Consider the following 23,617-nt stretch of genomic DNA (forward strand, 5'->3'; position numbering starts at 1 on the left):
TAAATATCAGGTAATTTATTAACCCCCAACAAGTGTAGGTGGCTAATTTAAAGCAGTGTATTGTTTATAAGAGGCTATAGCTAAATGCTGGATATACTCGGCAAAGAATGTCACAACAGCTGAACCACCTGCTCTGGGTTGACACATCTTGGTTCACACAAGAACTTGAGAACACTCCTGAATTCTTGAATGAGTGCCTAGAGTCAAAAGGCTTACTGGCATGGGAATTTGAGCTGGGGGAAAAAGATGATATCACGTTGTAGATAGGATCACCGTGTCAAAATCAGAATGGAAGGTGGTTTGCTCAGATACCAGGTGGAGGGGGTGTAAGAAGATGTTTAGTTTTTTCCTACAATTTATATCAGCTTCAGTAAGTTATTTTGTCCTTTTTTCCCCCACTCTTTACTCTTTGGTTTAAATACTCTCCCCCTCAAGTGTCTTTAAAGGGAAATGAAGTAGTAAGTTTAAAGCATTCAAGAAAGAATTGATTTTAATTGGATAGTTCTCTGCTTATCTTGACTATGGAAAGTATCCTGGGGGTTGGTAGGAATTGGTGACACATTACTGATATGCAAATGACAGAGAAGGGTTGGCAACAGATTTTAAGAACCGTTTTCTTTTTTTTGGAATGCAAGAATTTCCTTAAAGCTTTGCTTCTCATTTAAAATCTCACCAGGCTCTTTTTATCCTTAACTGCATTGAGATTAGGGGCATCTCTCCCCTTAAAGAAACTCTTAAGTTTGCCTAAGTGGAATGTGGATCTCTTCTTTCTTCTACATGTTTGTACCTCTTTAATCTGTTATATGTCTTTCTCTTGTTTGGCAGTAATGGCGACTTTTCTTTCTAAAATTGTATTATTTGTGTCTATTCTGTGCTCGGTCCATCTTTTCATTGTTCTGTGGAATTGCAGACTTTCTTTTCTGTTAGGCTTGGAGTTGAAGGTGGTAGAATGTGTTGGTTCTCTCCAATTTGTTTCTTGAGGCGGTGTTACATCCCTCTGCTTAGGTTTATTCATGGTTCATATTTCACACCTGGTAGAATTGGCTAATTGGAACAGTGAATTGGAAAAAAAAACAGTGAGTATAACAGTCACAGAAGCACTTAATAAAACTAGTTTAAATCAATTCACTTACAATGACAAAATTTTTACTTAATACTACAAGGCACAAAGACCTGTGATGAGTACTGCAAAAACCTTCCCCTCAAAAGGGACATGAGTATAAGGAAAAACACCATATAGAAGGCAGAGTATGATTTGGCCGTAGATTTCTGTTTTCTTGATTTTCCTCTTTGTTATGAGGCAGTAAGTGCTCATTAAATAAAATAATCAAAACACACAAAAAACTGAAAGAAGATAGTGTAAAAGCATCACACCTGCAACTATAATACAAGATGGCATGCACCTCGATGACCTGAACACCTGATGTCCATCTTTCCCAGAGTCCTGAGTTAACTTCTGGGAAGTGCCCACACCAACCCAGGTGGCATTGCCTTATTCCTTTGCAATTTTCTATTCCTCCTGGTAACATTCAATAATTCCCCATAGGCAATCTCATCTCTCTGCAAGAAAAGGTAAACAACGAAGCAGAGAAGAAATGCCAACCTTCAACTCTTTCTGGTATTTCCATGCAATATCATATTACAATATCAATCAATTAATTGTTAATTAAACAACAAAACATCACTTTATTCCTCTTATGAATGAGGACAACTTTCTTTCTCCCCAGAAGGCTATTTCAAGAGTTTTCGTGGGATGAATAAATGTATTTCTTTTAACACTTGTGTTGTTTAAAAATGCTATTGTTTCATTTGAGGTGTGAGGAAATGTGCTAACCTTGTCATCGTTGGTGCAGCAGTGCAGAAATGATAACTGTATATACATTTTTTAATAAAAATAGGGAGAAGCAGGAAGGAGAGAGACAACTTATTTAAATCCTGAATACAGTCAGACCTCATATGCATTGTTAAAAAAAAAAGCCCTAAAGAATTGCATATGGATTAGAGGGATGAATATTCTATTATTTCAGTCTGTTCTGCTGATCTTCTTATTGTGACTTTGTGCTTCAGAAATCTGCTAGGAATTTGGCTTTGCCGTAGTAGGCAGTAATTTTAAATGTGTATCAAGCACTTGATAGTGTATGATTTGCGTGCTGTTGCATTCCTATTCCCTAAATTTTCCACCAATTTATTACTTTTTTCATACTGTTTTAATATTTCAGGATGATGAATATATACAGCATCATTAAAGGTAAATAAAAAATGCATGAAATTAAAAAATGGAATATTAGATGTTTCTTTGCTATAATCCCTGGCCCAATAGGAATGAAATGTCTCTGTTCTGTCGAGTAATCCCTAAACATGATTAGGAACCTGGTAGTGTCCACACAGCCCACATAATATTTGTATCATCTAAGCCTATTTATGTAAGGTTTGAGTAAAAGTTGTTATTAGAAGACCTATAAACCCATTTTACAATTTCGAAAGATATGCTTGCCCCTTAATCTTTTCTACCTTTATTATTTCTCCTAGAGTTGATGACAATGTGTTCTTAATTCATTTTTCAGAATGCTATTACTGTATGTCTTTTTCATACTTAGATGATACATGGGTGATTCTATTGAAATGCGATTTTAAGACCAAGAATTGAGTTCAGCAGTTCATTTGCATCTTGAAGCTGTTTTTCTTGGTATTTGAAGGAAGAAAAGTTCCTTTCCTAGGGCATTTCACAACTTCCAGGCATTATTTGATGTGTATCTAGAACCAGTTTCCCCCAAAGCATTTCCTTTTTAGGAAGTCATAAATAAAAACAATTTGCATTCTTTGATGGGTTGCTACAAAAATGTTTAATGATGGTTGTGAGTTTCAAACCCAAGAAGGCAGTGCATTGTAAGAATATCTAAATATAAAAAGACTAAGAAATATTTTCTCTAAACCTTAGGATTATGAACCCTTGGTAACTACCCCACATTACTTGAATGAATTTTTTGGGAAAATATTTTTATTAGCAAATATTCAGTGTTTGTCCTCCTGAAAAGGCTTCTTTATAGGGAGAAGTTTTCAAAACATTTAAAAGTCATATGGATAATATATATTTTTTAATCTTTCCTCCAATGAGATTTTAGCAGATACTAAAATTCTCTTAATCCAGTGTAGTTCTTTAAATTTTCAAATATTGATCTAGCAATTGCATATAAAACTGGGATTTTAAAAAAGTTAGGGGTGTACCATTTGTAACCTTATTTCAAATATATTTAGAATAGTAGAACACTCCTGAAAGTGTGGTTCTTTTACTGTAGCATTCTTATTTATTGATAATTTATTTTTGGCCTAAAGCACAAAAGCTATTATATTACTACATACTACTTAACCAAAGTCATGGAATGTGAAGATCAGTAGCTGCTTTTCTTCAGTTGACCATTATAAATTCTATATTTTCATCCCATGTATAACATATTGTTTTGAAATATGTATGCATTGTGGAATGGATAAATTGAAATAATTAGCATGTGCATTCTCACATATACTTGCCATTTTTTTCCATAGCTGAAGTTCACAGTTATGAGCTATGTCACTATTAAATGACCATAGTTTCTCATAAATACCACAAATGTGGTATAGTTTATTTTATTGTTTGGAGATGCTGGGGATTAAGCCCAGGGCCTTGTGAATGTAGTCAATTTTTAAACCATGTATATAGTGCTCCAAAGATGTGATGTGATGAGACCTTTTAAACCTCGGATTCCATTTTGGCCAATTAGTTCTGATGAGCTAAGAGGAATCTTAGTAGTGAAAGAGGCATTCCTTTAGCATCTGTGTAAGTCAAGTTCAAATTTGCTTTTTCTGCAGATGCGAGGTTAGAGCAGAGTAATCGCCGCGAAGCTTCTTTTATACTTTGCAAGTGTGCCATTTGGTCTACATGCTGTCAGCAATCATGAACATTTTCCTCTGGAAACTGATTTCTGTGTGTGTGTTCCCCAAGATGCAAAAAAAAAAAAAAAAAAAAGTGACACCAAACAGCATATGGCCATTAGACCCCTAAGATGAACTTTACCCCTAGGAAGGCATTTAAGAGCTGGGGATGAAAAAGTTTTAAATAGTCCACACCCTTATGCTACAAAAATGAGCCAGTGAGCCTGTGCTTTCGTAATGGTCCTGTGACACTGCTGCTTCATTGTGTTCAGTTCAGCGGAAATCTGAGCCTCCCTCCACCAGCTGCGCTGAACTGAACACAAATGTCTCGGGTTCACTTGGCAGATAAAGCATTGCTGTGTCACAAAAACTGCAGTATGTGAGGGCTACCAGGTGTGGCAGAGCCAGGGAGGCCTGAACTTGGGGTGGTCTTTTTCCCTAGGCAGGTGGCACAGAGCCCAAGAGGAGAGGGAAAATCTGGGCTACTCTTTTGGAAATTTTTGGGACTAGGTACGTAACAGATCCTATTCCCAAAGCCCTTGCACATGATGCTGAAGCCAACAATGGAGCGAGCAGTGTGGCCCATAGGTTAGAGCTCAACCTTTGCAGTTAGTTCCCAGCTGTGTGATCTTGGGTCTTTTACTTACATCTCTGGGCTTCCCTTAGGTCACTTGTAAAATTAGGATAATAATATTATCTACTCCAAAAGATTAAACAAGATAATCCTTTTGAAGCTCCTAGCTCAGTGCCTGGCACATAGCATTTCACAATATTACCACTGTGAAGCTCCCCGTTGTGGTGTGTGCGATAGTTTCCATTTTATAAATGGTGAAACTGAGGCTGTAAATCACGAGTTCACCTAAGACCACTTGGCCAAGAATAGAACTTGCGTTTCCTGGCTCTCATGCCATTAAGCTAACCACTAATCTGTGCTCTTCCCTGCCTCAGCCCTTAAGATTCCTATTCTTAATTAAAGTGAGAGGAGGACTTCAGAAAATAATGGTAAGAAATAGCCTCATAGAGATTAACTTAATCTGCTGCATCTCCTCCTTGTGGATGATCATATTCAAAATAAATAATGATCTGTTTCTAGTCAGTATCTTCCCACAGCTAAAATTAACTGCCTTTTAAAATTGAAGATTTATGTTCTTGGTGAAATTGGCAAATTTTAAAATTATAATTATTTTTTAATGACTTTGGACTCTGTGTGTTTCTGAAACTATCTGTAGACATTTAAAGGGGCTCTGAGCCTTGGGCAGAATAAGGTAGAAAAATGTTTACAGTTCATAGTTGTGAAAGTACGCTGCAGTATTTTGCCTTAAGCAATACAGAAACTCCTGGGATAAGCAAAAAAGCACATTTTCAAAGTAAAAGACTGAAGAAAGTAGCAGGAATGTTACATGGTGGGGTTAAAAAACCATTGTAAGGCTGGATTAAAAAGCATAGACAATGTGGAGTCTTTATGCTTCTATTAATAATGAGTTGTGTCTACATTCAAAACAATTAGCTTGCAGGTTAATATTTGGATTTGGCTAAACAACTGGTTATTAATTTTTTGAGAAAAAAATAGTTGAATTTGCCAGTTATTTGAGTGATATGAACACACAATTCCCCAAAGAAGCAAACAAAACCGTTTGCAAATATAGGCATCATATAATTCAGCTCCCTATAGGTTGAACTTCATTCTACAGATGGAATTCCCTTTCAACCCCAAAATAAATACTAAATAAGCACAGGTCTGCTGCTCCTGTCCACGGCTCAGTCAGGCTGTTAATTTGGTTTGATTACTAGATATGGCCCAGTGGTCCGGAGGTGTTGCTTCTTAGGAAATGACAACAGTATTGTCGTGGGTAGAGAAGGAGGTTTTTTTGGTTTGTTTGTTTTTTGTTTTTATCACCACAGAGCAAAGCCTTTTGGGCACATTAATGCTACTTTTAGCAGTAAGGCAAAATGGGAAATAATTGTGTTGAGGAGCTCTTGGGATATTAGTGGTGCTGCGGGCAGGAAAGCAGGCATTGGAAAATAAATGACAAATTAGTATGCTTAATCTCTTTATTGTGAATCAGATGCCATGGCAGAGGTTCATAATACATTAATAAAAACCAGTTAATGCAACTGAGAAGTGTTCCTCAAATTCACAGGATAGGTTAACAGTGCTTTCCCAAAAAGGTCAGCTGTTTACCAAGTGATTTTTTTCCTTTACCTAAGGAGGGCTTCATAGTATAAGGAAAAGAATAGATATCATGATGGATGTGAAGTATTTATGCTCTGATGACACTTGCATCCATGTCAACCTGCTTGAGCATCTCTACTGTCTAGGATGTTCCTGGTGGAGCAGGTTTTTCTATTTCTCTCATTTTATAGACAAGCTCCCTAAGGCTAAGAGAAATTAAATGACTGACCAAATGTTGCTCTGCATGAGCCAACCTGGGTCTTTAATCTTCATTTTTTCACTTTCAAATTTGTTTTCTTGCCACCCTATCACCCCACCTATGTAAAATCCAATTCTGTATTAATTGTAACTCTATGTAAATTTGATATCCTGAGTTGAGCTCTCTTCCCTGATCCATTATAACTAAGATCTGTAATATTACAATTACAACTAAATTCCAAAATATTACTGTTACTGATGTTGCAGAGTCTTCCTCTAATGTCCTTTCTGAACTGTAGCCTTCATGACATGACCTTTTACATGCAGTGCTTTATGTCCTTTTTGACATGAACTTTAACCTATGGAAACTCCGAGATACACAGAGGGTCACAGATGAGCCGCTTCTGTCCAAAAGTATCACTAACTAGGCTTGGCAAAGCCATGTGCTCTGACTCTTGGCTGATCATATCATGTGTTTAGCAAGCAACAGTATCTGAGTCCTGGGTTTTCTGCTGCAGCATCTCCAGAACCTGAGTCAGTCATCTATGCTCACGAGATCTCTTGTGACTGGGCACCTTTGCAGCAAGCCCTTCCAACTTAACTCTCTTTGCCATCTTCTGCTCAGAACAGTTCACTGTTTACCTGTGCACTGTACCTTTGTCTTCATGAACAGGATGTTTTGTAGTTATTCTAATACTTGTTATGAGGGTGATATTTTTATATAAGGTGCCCTTTCTAGCTTCATTTATGTCAGCCCTTTCTTCATTGCTATATTGCATAGAAAAAAGGAACTAAATGCATGCTAACTGGTCAGTTGATAGGAGTAGTTTTGACTAATCATGATTGTCATCCTGCTTATTTGTTCATGCCAGAGTATCTTTTTGATGACCACTTAGGATGTGATCACATTAGTAATGGGGGAGAGAAGCTGGTATGTGGCCAAGGTCGTGAAGAGGATATACAAGAGAACTGGGTCTGTAGCTTAGTAGTAGAGTGCTTTGCTTACCTTGTGCGAGGCCCTGGGTTCCTGGGTTTGATCACCAGCACCTGGGGAGAGGAGGGAATGTGTACAAGGGAAAGGAACTATAGGAAATGAGGTTTATATTTGAGTCAGAATTCTAAAATTAATTTTTAAGGAAGAAGAACATTTGGCTAAAGATGACAGACAAAACATACTACATAGTGAAGAAAACCCAAAACAAGCATACCTCTCACCTTCTTGTAGCAAATATGAGTGCCAAATCTTTGCAGTCAAATGGTTGCTTTCTTTTTTTGCCTTGTTCATTATCCGATCTATTTTATGAACAAATAGCCCTGCAGAAATAAGAGGCTAGTTATTTATTATATCTATCCATCTATTCATTTATTTACGGTGCTGGGAATTACACTCGGAGCCTCATGCAAATTAAGCATGTGCTCTGCCACTGAGCTATATGCCTAGCCCTTCAACCTTATTTTAAAATTTCGTTTACATAAGACATTAAATGTTGTCCAATAAAAGCTCAAAATCTTCTTATTCTTTCTCACTTTAAAGAAATAGGTTAAAAATAGACGAGGTTGAAAAAAATCATGGATTTTGTTTCTTTATCTAATAATCCAAGCATATATTTGACATTGTAACTTGATTGTTCTTCTAGTATCTTCTCTTCAGAATGCGATGGGGAGGCTTCCAGGTAATTATGCCTCCTACCTTTCTAAGACAGTCTGTTACTGTTTTCTCTAAATAACCTGTGATCATGTAATGGATAAACAGTATTACCTCTGTTTCAATGACCCCCCTGATTTGACAGTGGCCGGCAGTGTGCCAGAGTCAGCTCCTTGGACACTGTTTTTGTTCTACATTCCTCAGTACTACGACAAAAACTATTTACGTTTTGCTTGAATAGCTTAAACACCATTTTAGAAGACTTTAGATTGCTTTTGAACATATTTGAATGCATCTTTAGCCATCACTGGGCTTAAAATGGAAACCCTTTTTTCAGCTTATCTGTATTAAACACCTGTAAAAATCAATGGTACTGTATTTTTTTTCTTATAATGCTCTGTTCCTTTAACTAATGCCAGAAATAATGCACAATTTATTCTAGCGTGTTCTTTTCCCTTTGCCTGATGTTCTCTGGTAGTAAGTGGCATAGTGTGTAAGAACTCACTTCTGCTGACTTAATAGTAAAACTACCAGGTTGATGTTGAAATTCAACCAATTGGAGCCTAATCCTCCAGAAATTTGCTGTCTCTCCTACTGATTATCATCCGTCGTCTTTATAATGAATATGCAGAAAGTTTATTTTATTTTTTGCAGGATGCACATACTTATATGAATGACCAATGGAAGAGGTTAGAGTTAACTAGTGATTTTTTTGAGCATTGTTATTTTTCCCTAAAATCAGAAGTCATTACATTTATATTGAAAATATTGAGTGGTTTGTATGAGCTTTTTGCCAAACTAAGATTCGTGTGCTGTAGCCCATTACAAATGTGAAAGATTGACCATTTTTTATGAGTTAGAATAAAAAATATGATAATAATGTCTTCTCATCATCATAAAGGGATGATAACGACTAAATGAAATATTTATATTATCTCATTTTATTTGATAGGTTCCATCTTCTCCCATACCAAACACTTCGTCAAGATACCAAGCCTCCTATTTAAGAAAAGAGAAGTCTTTGTAGAATTTGGGTTGTTCATATTTGTGCTAATAAATACAGTAATCCAATATTTTACTCATTTTTATTCTCTTAACTTTCTTCTGAAATTTGTTTGCACCTCTCAAAACAGAGCCCAGTGATCTGGTATGTTTTGATCAGGGCTGTGCAAAAAAGATAGGTTACATTTTAGCTTCTTCATGAATTTCCTATTTGTCTTCTCCCAAATACTGATTTTTGAAAAGTGGAGCTAATTTTTAAAACAAAAACAGATATATTTCTGTATGTGTAAACACATGTGTGTGTACTTATATGTGTACACACAGAGGTAACTCTTTATATCCATGGATTCTGCACCCATGCATATGCAGAATAATTGAATCTGTACTAAATGTGTATATTTTTCTTATTATAATTCCTTAAATAACACAGTACAGTAACCATTTAAATATCATTTGCATTGTATTAGGTCTGTAATAAAAAAGTCTAGGTTCTTTTAAGTGTATAGGAGAATGAATATAGGTTTATATAAAACCTATCTTTTATATAAGGGACTTGAGCATCCCTGGATTTTGTTATCCAAAGGGGTCCTCAGAACTAGTCCCCAGAGGACTATACACACACACACACACACACACACATACACACACACACATACACTATACACACACACACACACTATACACACACACACACACATACACATCACCATGATATAAATATCGATTTTTTAAAGAATTATGGTATGTAACTCAGTGAAAGAACATGTGCTTAGCCTATTTGAGGACCTGGGTTCAATCCCTAGAACAAAAATAAATAAGTAAACAAAAAAATTACTTTCCAAAATCTATATCATATATATCATGATATATATATATATATATGTGTGAGTTTGTATGTATACACACATTATATATATAATCTGTCCTCAGTCATTGTACAGCATATTCTGTGTAGCAAACCTTTTCACCAACAGCATTTTGAGGCTTCCCAGCCTATGACTGTGGGACTGTATGTCTTGTCCTCCTGTACTAGCTTTTCTTTTCCCCTGCAGGACTCTCTTAAGACTTTTACATTTTCCTTGAGACGTAACATAAAGGAACATTGACGTATGTGCCACTGTAAAGTCCTATAAAGACTCAGTTATGACCCTGCCTGCTCTAAGCATAGATATACAGGTTGTGACCAAGTGCATGAGGGACAGAAACAGCATGGAAGAAAGGGTCAGGGGTTTCTGACATTTGCACAAAGACTTCAACGCATGCCTTGAAGTGTTCGGTGAAAGTGTAGGGAAGGAATTCGAGCCCTGGTGATCTGAATGCCAGAAAGTGGGTGACCTGGCCCTTTTTGCTGCCCTGTTTTCACTGTCACCAGGCATAAAAGATACCAAGGCTTCCCAGGAACACTTTGCAGGCATGTAGCTGTGTCACAGTGCCTGTGAACTGCACTTTCTCTTTCCTCCCATCTCCATCTCTCTCTTCCTCATTCCCCACGCTCATCTCATTGAAGTCAGAGAAAAGAAGAAAAGATTTGAGGCCTGCCCAATTTGTTCTGACATAAAGAGATGTTTAGCTCCCTGAAAGGTGGTGGAGGCAAGCCGAGTGCCTGACTGACATTTTAACAATGTGTTTGCAGGGACTGCTTGTTCCATACTCCTCCACTGTGCCACCCCTGGCCCTTACAGAGATCTTGCTTCTATAGCTGTGTGCAGGAGAGGTGACTGTCCCATGAGCTTTGGTGCAGGATGCCTAGTTAGATCCACTGGCCATGAATTTGCTTTCTTTGAGTTCTTGCTTTTTGCAAGGAGGTATTCAGGTTTGTTTAAAGCCTAAAGAGGGATATTTTAAATTTTAAGAAAAACAAACTATCCTGTGTTCTGAACACTGGGCTTTGCTTTAAGATTCTGTTAAATTTCAAGAAAACATTCTGGGTTCAGCATAAAAATGTAGCGATCACCTGCATTCCTTTAATTCCTGTTATACAAGGCTTCAAACTACAGAATACAACTTGTTCTGTGACTTTATTGTATGGAGCTAGTTATTGCTCCCAATTTATTTTGCTCTGTTTCTAATGATGATGAATATGGGCCTTTTCAGGTGCTTTTCTTGTAGTATAACAATGCAGACTGAAAAACCACAAAAGGAAAGACACCAATCAGCCCTGCATGGTTGAATGATAGAATTTTGGAGTCCAAGTTAGTTGTGGGGTTTTGACTTAATTAATTATCCTGTGTGAGTCTTATTGTGTTACTAACACTAGAAAAAAAGACGTAGTTGGAAAATATTACCTGCCTTGCAGGGTAGTTATGTTAACTTAGGTAATATATAAATTTAGCCTAGTGCCTGGGGTGTAAGTATTATAGACATGTAAACCAGTACAGCTTCTGATTACTAAGGGTCACTTGACAGTCCTCTTGCCCTTCTTTCCTCCCTCCTTTCTAACTTCTTTCCTTCCCAGTTGAGAAGAAAAAAAAATAGAAAAAAATCTTTTTTTATAATATATTTTCATTTTTTAAGAGAGAGAGAGAGAGAGAGAGAGAGAGAGAGAATTTTTAATATTTATTTTTTAGTTCTCAACGGACACAACATCTTTGTTGGTATGTGGTGCTGAGGATCAAACCCGGGTCCTGCCTATGCTAGGCGAGCACTCTACCGCTGAGCCAAAATCCCAGCCCAGAAAAAAATCTTTCTATAAAATTAAATGACATGAAACTTGATATTTTATGAACTGAGAAATGGTAGGTAAGGACCTATCTCTGAAAACTAAAATTACAAATTCAACTTGAACACTCAGTTGCTATTAAACCTGATGTGATAGTCTCCAGTTTTTAAATTATAGATTCATTGATGATTTTTAATCAAGGCTCATCCAAGTGTCTATAGTTCAGGCTAAGTAGTCATAGCTCAGAGATTGTGGTACCTTATGTTATCTCCCTTCCAAGTACTGACCAGGCCCTGCTTAGCTACCAAGATCAGATGAGATGGTAGTATCCAGGGTGGAATGGTCGTAGACACCTCACATAATCTATAAACCATGTTGTATCTTTAGATCAATAACAGCACCCGAACATCAAGAATTCTAAATTTCCTGATCGACATGGATCCAGAAACTTTTTTGGACTTAATTAGATGTTTCTCTAATTCTACCAAAGGGTCTCTGTAGAAGGATTTTAATGTATCAGTGCTGTGCAAAGGAGTTCCATATTGGAAGGGAGCTTGGATCAGTACATTTTAAAGATTTTATTCACCTTTAGGGTCCTATGATCTTTTTATTCTATGATAAAAATGTACCAATATTTGGAGCCTTTGTGATTGACTATGAACTTAGTAAAATTTTTTGTTGCCTAGCTACCTCACACACTAAATCTGGGCTTCGAGATTTGTCTAAAATTTAGCAACTTATGCTGTACCTGGTACCTCAAAATTACTGACCAATGATTAGCTGTTATAACTACTTCGTGAGCCGGCGTACTTAGGTAGCCATCCTCATTTTGGTTCTCTTACCCATCTGCCTCCTTTGAAAACTCGAATCATGCCAGGCATGGTGGCACATGCTTGTAATCCCAGTGGCTCAGGAGGCTGAGGCAAGAGGATAGCCAGTTCAAAACCAGTCTCAGCAACTTACTGAGGCCCTCAGCAACTTTTGAGATCTTGTCTCAAAATAAAAAGTGTAAAGGGCTAGGATGTGACTCAGAGGTTAAGTGCCTCTGGAAGAAAGGGGAGATGCTGCATAGAAGGATGAAATGGACATTAGAAATTCATTGTCCTGATCCATCCAGCACAACTGAGAGGCACCTTCAGTTGAATGCCTGTGCCCCAACTTTCCTTACCCTTCATTGTCAAAATGAGAAATCCATGCTCTAAAAGACAAAGCATTGTATCCTACGCATTTAATATTTTTCTGTTACATTTTTAAGTAATTTACATTTAAGTAATTTTAGAGACTTCAGAAACAGGAAGAAAGAAAAAAACAAAACCTATGTTGAAAAATGGAAACAAAGTAGGACAGAGAGTCCACTTTGTAAACTAAATTTGATACTTTTCTGATAGCAAGGTGTTTTTTCTGACTCCAGAGGACTACTCTGACATAACTGTAAGACCTGAACCATATTCTGAGAAAAAAAATGGAAGAAACGAGTTTTTGAGCACTCACACAATGGCAATATATTTCATGGAGAGTTGTGGCATGCCCCGGAGTCCTGCCCACCTGCTTCTGCAAATGAAACAATGCTATCAGACAGTGGAACATTAATATTAGAATTTTGGAAACTTCTGGCTTGTTTTCCAAAGCAGCAGCTAGTTTACTAATACACACATGTTGAACTGTGGCTCAAGGCTACCTTGAACCTGATTGTTAATTTGTTGACTTCAGATTATAGTTGTCCCCAGAATGCATTAAAGCTCAACAATACAGAATTGGTCCCTTAATCAAGAGTGCAGAATTGCCTGGCTATCACATAGCAGAGGGAGCTGCACAGGAGCCCTGGCCTCACAGATAGGATTCCTTTATAAGCCCACAGGTGCCCATTATGCATTCCTTCTCCACCATAGATAGGTAAAGGCAATAACATCATTTGATGATGGGTTTATTCTCTCCAAATTTCAAGATTGAAATAGAAAAACAACACCTGAATGTAATTGCCAGGGTAGCTGAGTGCTGACCAGCCCTCCAGAGTTGCACAAAAGCAACGGAAGCCTGAAAGAAGAGCATTAGGGGATTTGTTTGTTGGAGCTCAGTATTTCTTACATTCCAGTTTTACTCTATACTTAATTTAACTCCTTGAGTAATGTAATACACTAGGGCAGAATGAGGAGGAGGTGAATGGTACTGCAGCCTGCACATTCTGCCTGACCTTGCAGCTGAGTATTAATTTGAAGTAGTGGAATTAAATTTTTCTATTCTTTTGCATTGTCATGCCTCACATTGATAAGCACAAAGAAATGTAAATAAAAAAGACCTATTTCAAAACCTTCCATACAACCTTTTTGTTTTATGACAAAAGATAGTTAATTAACATACTAGCAGTAAGCAGCCTTCCCAAACTCATGCTAATTATGTATTCTGTTGACCGTGACTCTAGTCATACGGTAATTGGCTTGCAGCAACATGACATTTCAAATCATCTCTTGAAATTACATCAAAAAGCCAGCCTGTTTTGTTTTGATAGGGGAACAATCAATTTGATAAGTGGTAACACAGCTCATTGTTTCACATTAATTAGACTAATTGCTGCATGTTAGCCTCTGAAATAGACAGAACTTGGAGAAGACAAAGGCTGCGGCCTTTAGCATGCAGTGCGTGTGATGGTTCCACTTGCTTGCACATACGGTAGGCAGAAAACAGAGCTGTTAGGAGGCAGCCTTGCGGGAGGCTGGGTGTTAACAGTAGTTTGATGTGTTATGCTTAATACACTGGCTTTCAATTATAGCATCCAGGTTCCAAGTCCCACAGAGGAAAGAGAGGATGGCTTCGAAGAAGAGCTGTTTCCCAGCTAACCAGGTTTAGGTTCCGAGGGAGTTAGAGCAATCTTCCAGTCACCTGTCTCCTTCAAAACCCATCCATTCTTCTGTCCCTGCTGGAGAAGCCCTACTTCTGTCCTCTTTGCAGTATTCTGGGCATAAATGCCTTTAAAAAAAAAAAAAACTGAAACAAAACAAATAAGTCAAAGCAAAACCAAATACTTAAAGGAAAAAAATTCCTTTTTTTTTCTCCCCAATTACAAAGCAGTGTTTTAACCCTCAGGGGTTCATCAAACTGACATTATGAAAACCTAACTTGAGCACTGCACAGGACTTTCACTTTGACAGACTGTACCTTGGCTTATTCTCGAGACCACCAATTTAGCCAATTGGACAGCGTGATCTTTATGACAGCAGCACATGTCAATCTCAATTGGCAGTGGAGAGACTTTCGCTTGTGACCCGCCTGGATTTCTGATGCTCACACAGGTTGATGATATCGTGTTACGGGGCATCTGATGCAATGGAACAGAACTCCTATCCAAGCATGAGGCATCCAGCACTTTAAAAACCCAGATGCATTGCCCCTGTGACTCTGACATTGTCTAGTTATCTACATGCAGCTTGGGAATCTTTCTAGCTAACTGAACCACTGTGCTAACTGGGGGCCTGTTGTGTATACCGACTTATGTCTATACTGTTTTTACCTGTGATGTGGGAATTTAGTCTACATATTTGATTCTGCAGTTGCATATCACCAATTCACTGAGTTTAGATGGTAAATCATCTTGATGGCTTTGGGCTGAATTTGATCTAGGAGACAAAGTGTCAAACAACAGACCTGCTAACTGCTTCTGCAGCTCCATTTCAAAGGATAGTGTCCACATGTTCGTGGTGTGGAAAGGACTCGGTTTCTCACTAGTTTCTTCAGCTATGCCAAGAGTGGTGTTGTCTTTGAACAGGAAGGACAGCAAAAATAAACATAACAGTTTTTTTGATAAGATACACAGCTGCATTACACATCCCAAAATTGTAAGTACGATGTTGATGTTTCTCCATTTGTAAATGCTTATGGGCTTTCATTGAAATTGCAGAGGGAAATTCGGACCTGGCTTGGAAAATGAATTAGAAACATTTAAAGGAGAATGATTTGCTTCTGTATATGAAGGCATCTCGGGTGGGGCAAGGGAGGTGTGCTGACATTTGTACCAAAGGAGAGCATTTCAATTCTTTTTATCACTCCCTCAAAGGAATGATCCTTTTGCAGGAACTTCAAAGCACAAATTTGTGCGGCAGGTTTAATTTGGTCATTTAAAAAAAAAAATAGTGTGTGGTGTAGCAGAAGCAAGCAATTAAATGATTGCTTCTACAAGTTAATAAATCTTCAACAGCCTTTTTTAAATGGTACAAGGATTTGTGATGTAAGTGTGCTAATGTGCTGTTTTTCCTCTAAAATCCCAGGGTTTATTCAGAAGTTAAATGATTGGGAAACAAAAAAAAAGTACCAAGATTGAAGCCCCTTAGCATTCAGTTTAAGTGCTGGTTCCACTTGCCTGAGCACAAGTTGGAAGTAGCTTTGTTAGGATTCTAGCCGGCATCTTCGCTGTCACTACTGGTTCTTGTACAGTCAAGCCCCACTCTGTGCAGAGCAAATCTTTGCTCAGTTAAGCGAGCGTCAGTCACTGGTAAGCTTGGCTGCTGGCCCAGGGTTGTTAGGCTTTTCCATGCTACACCTGAATGAGATATTGACGAGACATTGCTACCCACACAGAGTCGAGGAACTGGACAAATAAATAAATAAGTTAAATTGTCAAGGGGCTGACAGAATAATTTCGAAAATGCAACTTACGCATCCAGTTCACAAGCTGCACCAGGAAGTATCTTATTGCTTGGCATGAGGTGGCATACCATTTGGTGGTCTGAATGCTTTCTTTCTTTCTGTCTTAAAATTGGGTTTGGATTAGGAGGAGGGTAAGTAGAGGGAAAGAGGTCCTAGCAGAATATTAACATGTGTAGAACCATTTGGACCAGTTACTTGTTTAATTCTAATAGGCTTTGCCCTATTGTATATTTAACAAAAGCTCCCCCAAAGCAAAACACTATGGAGTAAAGTTACCAGGATTTGGAGTGGGGAGAAAACTCTTGACAGTTGGTAATTTCTGTTGAGGGGAAAAATAAGGTTCAGAAAGATCAGGGACAAGTAGAAAAAAAAAGACATAAAGTAGGAATAGTTTTTAAATAGGAATTGCTGGCAGGGCTATTAATCACACAGAGTGCTCGGAGCTACAGGGGTGTGTGAGTACAGCTCACACCAAAGGACAGCGGCTTGACAGGAGACCCTGAATACACCACCGAGCGCCCCAACAAAATGTCAGAGAGATAACCTGTTCCAAGAAGGCTGAAAGAAAAATCTAGAAAAATCCAGGGCATTTTTGTAAATATTTAGATTCTTTGGTTCATTCTGCTGAATTGTGATTGTGGCAGTTCTTCTTTTTGTTCCTATGTAGAGAAAGTAAACATTTCATTGATGGCTATAGATTGGCTATTTAGCAGGATTTGATGATGGTGGCACAGGGGTTATTATCAGGCACCCATGTTCCAGAACATTCATATGAGCTTTTATTTCAAGAAACTATTAAATTGAAAGTTGGCAAGGAGACATCAGAAATCACTGAGGGTGCTAAAGATTTAGTAGCTAACGTCTTTAAAAATAGATTTGTAGGGCCCAGGTTGTGGATCAGTGGTAGAGCACTTGCCAAGCATGCATGAAGCACTGGGTTAGATCTCTAGCACCACATGAAAAAATAAACAAATAAAATAAAGGTATTGTGTCCTTCTACAACTTAAAAAAAATAAAAAAGATTTGTTATTTTCCTACAGTGTGTATGTGATATTTAATGCATAATTTGTCCTTATAACTATGTCTGTATTGAAATGGGATAGTTCTGAGGGGGTGGTCTTAGCTCCCTGCATACTCACCCCATATTGCTACCAGAGGTCACTGTTCTGGGACTCAGTGGGGGCAGTGTAACTGGAATGGTGACCTGCGACCCTTACTACCCAAGTTTGTCACTCACTACTATAAGCACAAACCCTCTGGCTGACTTCACAGAATCTGGACTTTCATAGCTCAGGCAAAGACAAACCCAAAGAAATAAAAACATCCACTCATAAGTCCCTATTGAGCTCACTATGACAGCATGGCATATGGCATTAAAGAATATCATTAAGATGGATAGGATCACTTTTCCCTCTAGTATTGCTTTCTCCCCTCTTAATATGTGTTCCATAATCCATAAGTGGAATTAGTAGTGTCTACTGCATAGAGGTGCTGAGAAAGTTAAGTGAATGTAGAGCCCTCAGCCTGGTGATTACCTCCTATTAAATGAGCACTATTTTTAAAATGTGGAATATCTATCCAGTAGCAAAGGATAGGCATAAACTGCTACGTTGATATTTATTTGATTCCATCTAGGTATTCCTATTTCTTTTCCTACTAAGACTTTTGTTGGATATTTTAAGCTAGCTTGAAGAATTATGGGGCAAAGGATAAACTATTCAATTGATTCATCCTTTTTGAGTTTGTTGCTGCCTCTTTTCCTTCTAGTAATACACAGTCTGCTCCAATTATACTACAGTTCTCACTGTTCTTTTGACAGAGTGCCCTATTCCCTTGGGAAGATGGTCACTACTATTTCTTCCTGCCCTGAATAAGCCTCACTTGGCCTCCATAAAGGTCAATTTCTCCACTTCCCAAAGCAGAAAAGATGTCTTGGGGCTGTCTTCTTAGCACCCGCTACCCCACTACAGGCTTTCTGAAACATTTCCCAAGGCACTGCAATAGGTAGGACTCTTCTTTGAGGAGAGGGACTGGTCTTTTTCAAACATCTTGCATCTCACCTCTCAGACTCACAGTCAAAACTGAGTTTGTTAACTGAGTAAATGAACACCCTGATTATCAGAATTGCCCAGAGCACAACTGATTTATTTTTGTCTTGTCTTTTTGTACAAATTCTCTCTGCTTTCCTTATGCAGAGTATTTTTGAGTGGCATGATGCCTCAAAATGTATGGGGTTTAGACCAGATGAAGAAACAAAGAGACAGGAGTCTCTCCAAGATTGAAATTAGTTCCTATTTAGATATTTATTAAGAATTGGTAACATGGGCTAGGGATATAGTTTGGTGGTAGAAAATGTGCTAGCATGTGTGAAGCCCTGGGTTCTAGCTCCAGCACTACAATACAAACAAAAACTAAGCCAAACCAAAGAGAATTGGGAACTCATACAAAAGTAAAAATAAATAAATAAATAAATAACCCAATTTTTAAAAATTGGGCAAAGGATCTGAATAGACATTTTTTTCAAACAACACATAAAAATGGCCAGTAAGGATATTAAAAGGTTCTCAACATCACTAGTCATAAGGAAAATGCAAATAAACACCACACTGACATATCACCATGAATCTATTAGGTCAGCTGAAATCAAAAGATGAAATGGCAACAAAATCAAAGAAAGATGTTGATGAGGATATGGAGAAAAGCAAACCTTATACAGTATTATTGGAAATATAAATTGGCCATATTAAAAAGAATACGGAGGATCCTCAGAAAATTAAAAATAGAGTGATCGTGTGACCCATTAATCACACTTCTGGATATTTGTACAAAACTATTGAAATCAGGCTCTCTGGCAGATACAAGCAGTGCCATGTACTTTGCAGCCTTATTTACAATGGCCAATTTGGGACTCTCACATAAATGTCCATTAATGAAAGAACAGATAAAGAAAATATGGCATATATACAATGGAATATTATTCAGCTGGCAAAATAAATTCTGAAAAGTGCAATCATATGGATGAAAGAACTGAGAGAAGCCAGTCACAGAAGGACAAATGCTGATCATTCTACTTATGAAGTATCTAAAGTCATTCAACTCACAGAAGCAGAGGAGTAGAATATTTTCCAGGGTCTGGGAGAGGGAAAAATGGGAAGTTACTAATCAGTGGTATAAGTTTCAGGCAAAATGAAAACTGCATAAGTTCTAGGTATCTGTTGTATAACATTGTGCGTGTGGTTAACAATATTGTGTTGTCCACTTAAAAATCTGTTAAAGGCCTAGGGCTGTGGTACAGTTTAGTGGAAGGGTGCTTGCCTATTATGCAGGAGGAATCTGGGCACTGGAAAAAAGTCTATTAAGATGTTATGTTTCATGAAGTGATCTTACTATAGTTAAAAAAAATGGAGAATTGATTTAAAAATTAAATCGTATATCACATCATCAGTGATATGAAACCTGATATGAAACTCATGATATATTAAGATTGTTATGCTCTTTCCCAAAGTCTTAAAGCTTTCTAAATGCAGTGTTTCATAAGCTATTAACACGGGTCCACAAGACAATAGAGATCTCATATAGAGATGGCCTTGATGGTGGGCAAAGACGTAAGTTAGTAAACTCTGAAATGGAATGCTAAATTTGTGAAAAGAGTATTTTTGAGTGGCATGATGCCTCAAAATGTATGGGGTTTAGACCAGATGGAGAAACAAAGAGGCAGGATTCTCTCCAAGATAGAAATGAGTTCCTATTTAGATATTTATTAAGATTAGGTAACATAGTTACCGGTAGACAAAGTTCCCAGCTATCAATAGAGTCTGGAAGGAGTCTCTGTCCCAAAAGTAATTAAAGACCCCTGTTTAGGTATTTCAATTTGTAAAAAGGATGTTTCTTTCTGATTAAAATAGAAGACTGTATATAATGACTCATCATTATTAAAGGGATGCTTTCATGGCTTATCTACACCACTGTTTATCAACTGTATATTTGGAAAAGGTGTTTGTCAAGTGGTCTCAAGCACTGATTGAAGTATTGGCACTTTCTTTTCAAAGTTATCTATGTTTTTCTGCTTTTCCTCTCCAACCTGGAATTCAGCAGCTTTGCAAACTCTGGAGTCCACCAGGAAAGGGCCCTGGGGAAGTTTGTGTACTGTTGGCTTCATGGTCTGTTCCTTCTGGTGTTCTAGTTTCTTTTTTAAATTCCTATCATTGACATGCTTAGAGCAGTGATGACAAGATGTTAATGGTTTCCAGACTGGGCAGACGGCTATGCTGTGAGGTGTTAAATTTTCAGCAAAATCATCTATTTTATTAGTTAAAATTTACCTTCAATGTTAGCTTATTTGCAACTGATTTTTTGTTCTAAACCTTTAGCAACTTCTCTTTTCTTTCTTTCTTTGAGTGTAATTTCTTTTGAAAGTACTGAGAGTCTCCTCTTTACCTCTGATAAGTTAGTATTTTTTACTTATAAATGGGGGATATTTTGAAGGGGACTCCCCCTTCTCAAGAAAATTACAGTTAGCCCTATCTTTTGGTTTCATGTTTTTGGATTCATCCCAACTGTGGATTGAAATTCAAAAAAAAATGTGACTATACTAGACATGTACAGGACTTTTCTCATGTGTTTATTCGCTAAACAACACAGGAAGACAATTATGTGCATGTTATTGGCCTTGTATTAAGTATTATAAGTAATCTAGAGATGATTTAAAGTATACCAGAGATTCTATGCAAATCCTATGCTATTTTACTTGAGACTTGAGCATCCACAGATTTTGGTATCCTTATGGGGAGCTGGAACCAATCCCCTGTGCATACCAAGGGGTGAATGGACATGGAGTGGGCTATATAAATTAGTATCCCAAATTACTGGCAAATGAAACATTTTAGTTATCATTATAAATAAATTTGCTAAGTTTAGTGAAAATGTCTGGGATGATTCTGTTTTGCTTCTAGTTTGTGTTTGTGTTGAGGATGTATCCTGTGCCAGAGGTTGATAGAAGTGAAAATTTGTCCTCTTGGTTGAAAGTTTGAAAATGTTTTATTAATATAAAAGCCTCCTTGTGATACTGAATCTCAATGTTCTCGGCTTTATCACTACATAGTCCTCATTCCCTCTCCTATAGATTCTTTCCAGGCGACCTAGAGTCTAAATTGAGAAATCATGGATAACTTTTTATATTTCATATTTAGTTTCCTGAGCGTGAATTAGCCTCACCTCCCTAGGTAACTTGAAGACTCCTGGAGAGGCCATCTTCTTTGTGCCAGACACATTTTTATCATGTGAAGACCTAATTGAGTCAATGGCTGTGATGGCCCCTCCTCTCCTGAGTAGTCCTGAGTAATCAGACCAATCATTTCAGCTATAGTTCTGCACAAGGTGGGTGACTTTGGATGTTTAAAGCTTGTTGAGGTAGATTCTTTCCTGAAATACGTTTTAAGTTTTAAGCATGGTGGGAAGAGCAGAATAGGACCACTGGGTAATGGATAGAAATGGTAGGACAAATTCTATGGGTCCTGAATGTGAACTGTTTTAAGAATGAAAAAAAAAAAGAAAAAAGAAAAAAATCAGCTTCATTTTGATCAGAATTTCTTAGTTAGGAGAACACTTGTTTTCCTATTGTCAGGTGTGTGTGTGTGTGTGTGTGTGTGTGTGTGTGTGTGTGTGTTTGGCAGGGAGGATCTGATGAGAATAACAGTGGTGAAAGTTGTATGAGATAAAAGGTACCATTTGTGGAGTGAACCCTATGGAGATGACCATGTCCTTAGACTGTAGCAAAGAACAATGGCTGGGAAAAGTCAGCATTTAGAGTTGGAGAAGTTGGAAATTATGTAGCCAAGCCTGCTTACATTGTGATCAGGGGATTGTTTCCCCAATTGATTTAGATAGACCCCTATTTCTCATGATTTAACTGGTATTATTAATAGATATGAATGTAAGCCAGGCACTGGTTCAAATGCTTTGCAAATATTAACTAATTACTTTGCAGCAGCTCCATGAGGTAGGTGTATTATTGTCCCCCCACACTCACACTTTACAGGTGAAAAAACTGAGGTCAAGAGAAGTTAGTCCACTTACGGAAGATCATATATTTCTGTCTCCCTCTTGAAGCTGTCCATTTTTCTCCCTCTTCACTGTCCCTACCTTGGACCAAGCTACCATTATTTCCTCCCTGGACTTCTGCAAAGGCTTCCTCACTAGTTGTGCTGAATCCCTTCCTGCTTCCCTGACACAGTCCGCCTTGGTCTGGTTTCACAATCCTTTTAAAACCCCTCCCATTCATGGCAGTGCCTTGCTGTTGGTGACCACACATGGCTTAGAGGATTTATGGGAGGTAGCCTGTCCTTTGTGAAGGCCTCTTTTATTCTCTGTGTTATTCAGCTTACCTTCATTGTGCAGAATCAACTGAGATAATCAACTTAAGAAAAGGAATGGTCTGTCTGGGCTCCTGGTTTCAGAAGTTTTGGTCCTGGCATGTTGGGCGTATGGTGAGACATAACATCATGACATGGAGCGTGTGGTGGAGCAAAGGTGCTCACCTCATGGCATCAGGAGGTATAAGGAGAATAAGAGACCAGTGCCCCAATATCCCACTCATGGTCACCCCCGCATCACCTTACTTCTATTCTCTAGCTCCACCTCTTAAAGACATCACCTCTCATAGTACCTGGTGACAGAACCATCAACATAGTCTTTGGGGGATACCAAAGATCCAAACCATCACGTCTTTTCTCTCTTGCTCATTGCAACACTTCTTCCCAATTTGCTCATATATCAGAGCCTTGGCACCTGCAGTCCCTCTATCTATCATCTCTTTTTTTTTCTGGTATTCTTCCTCAGAGATTCCACCCTCAGATCTCAACTCAAATTGACCTCTGGGCTAGGGTTATAACTCAGTAATAAAACACCTTCCCAGCATGCATGAGGCCTTGGGTTCAATCTTCAGTAGTAACACAAAGAAAGGAAAAAAAAAAAAACTAGTTTATCTTGTCAGGGAAGTCTTCTCTTTTGACTCCATAGATAAACAGGACAGATGCCACTCTTACAAGCTTTTGAGTCCTCAGGGACTATGTCTGTTTGGCTTACCTTTGTGTTTCTAAAATTAATACAGTGCCTAGTACACAGCAGACAATAAGTATTTGTGGAAAGAAGAAAAGAAAGAAGGAAGTCCTGAGGAACCAGAAATAATTAATTGCTCTCCTGGTTAGTCAAGGTTTCCAGTTACAGAATCTGATTTGAAGTGCAGATGTACTGCTTATTTATGAAAAAAAAAATATGCAGGAATTGGGGACCAAGTGCAAAAGAGGGGTCAAATGCAATTCTAAGAATTCCGAATAATCTCAGTAGACACTCTGCTCTAAAGGAGGTGGAACATAACTCTTTACTGTCTCAGTGG

At 38.0% G+C, this 23,617-nt stretch overlaps 1 protein-coding gene and 1 long non-coding RNA gene across 10 annotated transcripts in view; one reads left to right on the forward strand and one right to left on the reverse strand.

Annotated features, from left to right (window-relative positions):
• The window catches only part of ESRRG (estrogen related receptor gamma), a 590,918-nt gene that overhangs the window by 279,263 nt on the left and 288,038 nt on the right, over positions 1–23,617 (forward strand). Inside the window, exon 1 of one of the 9 annotated variants that reach the window (XM_081299919.1) lies at positions 15,010–15,416. The exons of the other annotated variants lie outside the window; for them this stretch is intronic. The gene's annotated coding sequence lies outside the window, so the exon portion shown is untranslated. Of the gene's footprint in view, positions 1–15,009; positions 15,417–23,617 lie in introns of those variants that run through there. 9 annotated transcript variants of the gene reach the window in all.
• The window catches only part of LOC308652174, an 80,168-nt gene continuing 64,049 nt past the window's right edge, over positions 7,499–23,617 (reverse strand). Inside the window, exon 3 of the long non-coding RNA XR_014022749.1 lies at positions 7,499–7,594. This is a non-coding gene — a long non-coding RNA (uncharacterized lncRNA). The remainder of the gene's footprint in view (positions 7,595–23,617) is intronic.

Source organism: Spermophilus citellus (genome assembly GCF_964194105.1).
Source record: "Spermophilus citellus genome assembly, chromosome: 6".
Lineage (NCBI taxonomy): Eukaryota > Metazoa > Chordata > Mammalia > Rodentia > Sciuridae > Spermophilus > Spermophilus citellus.